Source organism: Phaseolus vulgaris, chromosome 1, assembly GCF_051622355.1.
Source record: "Phaseolus vulgaris cultivar YP4 chromosome 1, ASM5162235v1, whole genome shotgun sequence".
Classification (NCBI taxonomy): domain Eukaryota; kingdom Viridiplantae; phylum Streptophyta; class Magnoliopsida; order Fabales; family Fabaceae; genus Phaseolus; species Phaseolus vulgaris.
In genome coordinates, this window is record NC_143498.1 from 3,106,767 (window position 1) to 3,114,396 (window position 7,630).

The following is a 7,630-nucleotide window of genomic DNA, read 5'->3' on the forward strand; positions in this document are numbered from 1 at the left end:
AACAACCATATCAAAGTTCGTCTAAAAAAATAAGATTTAGGATTATTCATATTTTTCTTAAAGAAAATGCATATGCTAATAAGTTGGTTAGTTTAGGATATTTATTCCTAGAAAACCATTTTATTGGTATAATAGGCTTTCATATAGTTTGTTCTTTGCATTCTTGATGAATAAGTATAGTCTATCTATGTATCATTTTTGTTAGCATATGAATTTTAGTCTATTTCTCCCATATTTTTTGTATTTTTCTAATAATATTTTTTCATGTGATGACAGATGATTAATGCCTAACATAAAAAAAATTTATAAGAAAATCACCCATATCATAGGCTTAATTTTTTTACTATTCATATTAATTTTGTAAAGAAATTACCATAGGCTTAATTTTTTTACTATTAATATACAATTTTGTAAATAAATTTTTGTAAAGAAAATACTAGAATGAGTGAAATTCAAAAAAATTATGGAAATTGATAAGTTGTGCTTGATGTTGATGTGATTCAAATAGGACTTCAGTTTCAATATAAAATTAACAAAGAAGATGATTCAAATATGACTTCAGCTTAAATATAAAATTAATAAAGAAGCGTGTATACAGGAAATGAATTTAGTTGTAAAATTCTTATTCATAAAATTGTATTTATTGAAGACAACTTATTCTTTTAAAGAGAAAGTTATGATAATGATAATTTATGATGATTAATTAATTTATTATGATAATTAACTTTAGCATGAATTCATGTTTCAATATGATGAATTCAACCACCATGCATTCATGTTATCATATATATATATTTATAATTTCAATCAATGTAAAGATAAACTTATATCTTTAGCTTATTTTTGAAAGTAAAGATAACAAAATAATAGAAAACAAAACATTTATAGGTACATTTTTCTGATTTATAGAAATGTTTAAATTATGGTGCAGATTTTTTCTCGTATTGTGACATATTTACACTGTCATTCTTCAATATTTAAAAAAGTACCTTCTCTTCAAAACATTTTTCTTTCATTACTACAATTTTTTAAATATTATGAACAAATAAAATGTAGATTCTGATTGAAGTTTGAAAATGATAGTTTGAACGTTCAAACGAGAGAAGAATCTATTTGGTGGAGTTTTGGGGCAACTGCCCCCACAAACTTTATATATTTTTTAAAATATAATTTCTGTATAATTACAATATTTCCATAATTTGACACGCAATATAAAAAGTTAGTTTTTATTACGGTAGTTCTTCCACTATATATGGGTAGTGGTACCACATTTTTTTTATGTGCTTCAAAATATCATTTTATGAAGTCCAAAATCAATGATATAAACTTATCGATCATAATTAATAGAAAATAAAGTTTAGAAATATAAGTTAGATGTTTACTTGTATTTTTTTCTAATTTTGTTGTTTTTAAATTTTTTTCTATATTTTCTTTATTCAAATATAAGTTTTTAATTTTCTATGAGATTGAAGTTCTATAAATTTGGTGTAGTATAGATTGCACTAATTGAATCTTGGTTGTGGTAAGTAAAATCAATCCTATATCTAAGTTTGAAATTTTTTTCTTTTTCTCTTTGGATAAAAACAAGTTTAAATTTAGATAATAAGAGAACTAATATTATTTTTTTTAACATGATAGCCATTTTAAGGTATAAATCACACTACAAGAAAAACACGAATTACATACGGATCAAAATCCGTATGTAAAATCAACATTACATTCCTTCAGATAACTCAAAGAAAATTTAATTACTACACCAAGCAAATGCTTTAGTATGATTATGATTTTTATTATACTTATTATTATTATTAACAATATTAACAATATGAATATAATATTAATAATATGAATATAATATTAATAATATGAATATAATCTATACCTATATATAAAGGGATTCCCCTCTTAACTGCTCTTTTTTTTTCTTATTTTATCCTTATATTAATATTTAATTTTATTATTGTATTATGGTCATTGTCATTTCTTATTCTCCTCTTAACTGCTCTTAATTTTTTTTTTCATTTTATCTTTACTTAATAATTTATTGTATTAATTTATTTTGGTTATTTGGATATTTTATAATTTCAAAAATTAATAAAATAATTTTTTAATTTTAAAATTTATTTTATTTGTTATTATTTAACTGGAGAGTGGAGAGATTGATTAATTACTTTTCTGTTTTAAAGATCTTCTTCTCTATTAAATAAAAAATTAAAGATATTTGTAATATTTTGTGAGCCACTTTAGCAGGAGAGTGGAGATTTGGTACGTTACTTTTCTGATTTAAACTGATATTCTTTTTTTTATTAAAATTGTAGAATTTTAAAATTGATTTAAGAAACAGATTTTATGATTCTCCATTACACATAACCCACATATCCTACTTCCCACTTTCTCTCTCTTGTACCTACTTTCTACTTTCTCTCTCCACTACACATAACACATTCTTTGTAGTTTTAAATAAATTTTAAATTTAATTATTTTCTATCTGTTTTGAATTCAAATAGTAATTTTGAATTTTAAATTTTGAAAATTCATTCATTCTCTTTAAATTGTTTTTGAAGAATAAAAAAATACTAAAGAAAGAGAAATAAAAAATGCGGATACACCATACTCTTTAACTGTATACTCTTTAACTTCTTATTTTAATGTTATTAAGAGAAATTGTTTTTGAAAAATAAAAAAAATACTAAAAAAATAGAAATAAAAAATGCGGATAGGCACGTCAGTGCATGTGTTCCCGCTAGTATTAATAATATGAATATAATATTAATAATATGAATATAATATTAATAATATGAAGATAATATTAATAATATGAATATTAATACTAATATTATTAATAATATTAATAATAATACTAATAATATTAATAATAATACTAATAATATTCATAATAATACTAATAATATTCATAATAATATTAATAATATTCATAATAATTTTAATTATAATAATAATATTAATAATGTTAATAATAATATTAATAATATTAGTAATAATATTATTTGAGCGATGTATGATTGCTTAGAAAAGGCTCAAGCAATGTGCACTAATTTCACTATCTGCTTTACGTGACTCAATTGATAAGCTTGTGACTCAAGCGGGGTGTTGTATAGCTTAAGTAAAGGATTTAGGATTTAAAATTTAGGATTTATAGTTTAGGGTTTAAGTAAAGACTTGCAGCGTGAGTGAGACAAATGTTGAGATGATTCTCTCTTCCTTGAAAACATATAGCTCGAGTGTTGGACAAGATACTTAAGCAATATGGTTAGTGGTTCAAGTGTTGTTTTGAATGCTTAAATGTGATAAAGATTATGTATATGTGTCTTAAATGTGTGATAGTGTGTGACATATGTTTTTACGTGCTCAAGTGTTGGTTTGATGCTTAAGCATCCTATGATGATGGAGGAGTTTTCGAAACTTGTTAGATTTTCTCCAAGTGTTTGAATGTACATGTGTCTTGAATGTGTGTTTTGGGTGCTCAAGTGCTAGTTAGATGTTCAAGAGTCCTATGGTGGTGGATGAGTTTCTAGGACTTGTTGGATTTCTTCCAAATAGACGTTGCTCAAGTGACAAGGTGGTTGTTGGAATGAGGGGAGCGTTGGGTGGATGTTGTTCTTGGGTTACATTTCGCTTAATCCATAAGTGTGTCGCTCAAGTGAAATGTGTCAAGCGAGAAAAGTTTGCTCAAACTGCAATATGCTAGAATGATAATGATTATCTTATGTTGAGATGTAATATATACAAGACGAGATGAGTTATATATGATCTATCTACGTGGTGACATTAATCCTTGGGTGATAGTGGTGTCTCGACTTCATTATCTTCTAATCACGTAGAGAAGACTTTGGGTAATGAAAAGTTGAGGATGACTTGCATTTGACTTGATAGTAAGTGTACTTCTAACTTAGTAGCGGATGTTTTATGTCACCTTAACATCTGGAACATAGGCCATTTATGGTTTGGTGGGTTCAAAATATGTTAGGTGTTAGTTTTTATGAGACTTGTTTATCATGATTCTAGAGTCTTTCAGAAGATGCTTTGCATTTATTCATGACATGATATGTAGTTAAATACAAGTTCATTGGCATAACGTTAGTTGCTCCAATGTCTCTATTAGTTGCTCCAATGGTATGTGTTACAAAACCAAATTCTATAATAGGCGGTGATGGGAGCAAACAAACTTCCCATTAACTTTTGTAGTTTTACTTTCTATAATAATTTTAAGGATATATATTATTTTTTCAAGGACCTATTCTAGTATTTTGTATGCATGCCTATTTAGATATGATATCTTACGTAGTATATAAGGTTATAGTTTTATTCAACTAGTTTTACAACATTTTGTAAACAAAAACCATGAAATGGAATATATCTACGCGTAAACTTTTTTGTATTTCTTTCAATATTCATGATATATTATAACTGAACATACAATCTACCAATAATTTAGAATTTCTAAAACTAAGACATATTTAATCATTGTTTTTATGATTCATCATATCCCTTAATAATGTTATAGAAAAAAGAATGTATAGTATTATAAAATAGACTTTAAGTCTAATTCAACCTTATAAAATCAGCTCATGGAATAAAGTTTACATCCACTTATATATAATGAATTGTCTTTGGGATCTCCGACCTATAGTGTTTTTTTATTGTCTTTTTTATTTATGATTAAAAAATTCAATTGGTTTTTCTTAATTAATGATCCACAATTTTTCATTGATTCCTTTAGTATTTCTTTTAATAAGAGAATACATATATGGATATTGAGATTTAGAAGAGTTTGCTGAAGTTAAGATTATGAACGTGCAGAATGATGGTGATGGAGATGGTGTAGGTACGTATGATTCATAGGTGTCAGGTTTAGATTCCTCATCTTTTTTGTGTTGGTTTGAACGTGTTAAAGGGGAGAATGGGTGAAGGTGACAGGGTAATCTATGGAGATACTGAGGTATCAATTGCAAGGAACACTTGTCACCTTCTCAAATCTCTTCATCAACGCGTGGTCACCATCCACCCTGCACGTACCACTGCCATGCCACTATAATTTCATGGTGCATGCCCACTCCTCGTTTTGGTATGTTTCATTCTAAATCAAACGTTCAAAACAAGAAAAAAGTGTTCCTTCACTTGCATGGATATACCTCAACTAATGCAGAAATTTCGTACGTGGGACCTCTCACACTCATCTTGCACCACACCTATACCAACATTACTTCATCAATGTCTACGTATTATTATTATTATTATACAACTTTGTCATTGTTTTACATGTCATTTTTTAAAGATTTTTTTAAAGTTAGTGTGATTAATTAACCTCGTTAAGAGAATGGAAAGGACTTTTCATGAAGGGGGGAAAGTCAAAGGAAGGGTATATGGTGGGTGAAATGAGATAAAGTTTGTAAACCAAAATTAGAAGGAAGTTTAGGAATCAGGGATTTGATATTGTTTAAGGTCCTCCTTCAAAAATGACGATGGAGATGGGTACGAAAGTTGGGGAGCTATGGAAAGACATATTGAAATCAAATATGGAGGATGAAGAGCAATGAGTAAGAGGGAGTGTGGCTAAAAGAATCAAAGTAATGTAGGGTTTGAAGAAGAAATCCGATTCCTTATGGTGGAGAAACATTAAGAATTTAGTTTCACAGATTAAGAACCACAATACATTGCACACAGTTTCAAATAATAGATTTTGAAGAGAAAAGTTTAGGGCGCACGAGAACAAACCTTGTGCGGACAGTTTCAAATAATAGATTTTGAAGAGAAAAGTTTAGGGCGCACGAGAACAAACCTTGTGCGGAGGCGGCGATGACGGACAATCAAGGGCGCGAGAGTGAACGTTAGGAAGGCGACAATGAGGGAAGGGAAGAGTGAGTGTTTCATGAAGGTCATAGGAGAGTTTCGTGAAGGTCAGAGAAGGATTTCGTGAAGGTCGTGTTAGGGTTTCATCAGATGCAACGCGTTAGGGTTTCGTTAGCAGAGAGAGGGAAGAATGGATCATGTTTAGCGAGGACAGAGAGGGAAGAATGGATCATGTTTAGCGAGGACAGAGAGGGAAGATAGGTTTTGGTTTCCTAGAGTGAATTTGGTTTTCAAAAAAATAAGTTTCCAACAAGTTTTAAAAAAAAAAAATCAGTTTCCAAGTGAAAGCAAGTTTTCAAAAAATATTGAGAATAATGAGAAATGGTGCAGGGAAAGAAAGAAAACGCAAGATTTTTATTCTGGAAATTGTGACAGTTAAAAATGACATATTTTGAAAGATAATTGTGGCTCTTATTATGCGGGAACTTGTAGCAATTATTAATAACTGTCATATTAAAACCGTCACTTTATACATGATTTTTGGTAGTGAAAGGAAAATTGGTTCCCAGATAATATCACATGGAAGTTGGAAAATGGGAATGTTTTGGGAAGATTTTTTGTTAGGGCAAAGTATCCTGAAAGATAGGTTCTCAATACTTTATGTCAATTCGAACCAAAAGAGTTTGTACATAGGTCAAATAGGTGTTTGGGAGGAGAATCTCTGGTATTGGAGACTAGGATGGAGAAGATCTTAGTTTACATATGGGAAGAAGTCCTACTGAATGAAATGGTTAGTTTCATTAACGAAAAGCAGTTTGTTTTTAAATTTGCAATATCTTTCTATCAAAGGTTCAAATGGAGGAGGATTTGAGGTTTTTACCAAACTTTAGAAATCTAAAACATTACATATGGCTACTTTTTTTTGTTGGCGTGTTTTCCATAATAAAATTAATAATTCAAAACCTTCTTCATGCGAATATTCATCCTCAAAAGCTTATAATTGTGCCATGTGTAATAGGGAGTTGGAGGATTCAAATCATATTTTTTTTCATTTATTTGAAAGCCTAGAAAATTTGGAATATGGTTGCTAAATTGGCTAGGACTTGTATTCATACACCATATGGCATTGCAAAGGCACACTAAGTTCATGATGGTGCTCGATAAATTGCAAATTTTCATGATGGTGCAACCAAAGTCTTGGGTTTGGATTGCAACTAAGTTTTCTTTGGCCATGTTTTTTTTATTTTGAATGGTGTTTAAACCTCGTCATATGTATTTAAATGTTAAACTAAAACATCAGACTTTCGAATCTAGATAAAAGCTTTCTTTGTAGCTCCTTAGGGATCAACGCTTAATGCAGGCCACATGGGTTAAGACGACTACAAGAATCTTAAGAATGAAGTGTAATTCGAATTGGTAGACAAAACTACAACACAAAGGATCAAAGTATAAAGCTTGGGTGGTTAATGTAGAACAACAAATAACAGTTGTTGTTTGAATCCTTGTGTCCTATAATTGTATTTTGCAGATACCTGAGTTTGATATAAATTTTATATCTTCGTTTAGAACCTCCATTCTTTATGTTCAAAACCTTCAAATTCAAGAAGATCTAAGTGTTTTCCTGAATGGTTTAGTTTGAATTCTTTAAATCTCTTTTCGCATATATATATATATATATATATATAATCTATTTTATGTATATATATTTATATAACTACATATTTAACCATTCAAACTCAAGATCACTAGTTAAATTGAAAACAATTTGGCAAGCCTCCATTTTTGTTCATCCGACGTGATCTTTAAATTTATGGTGATC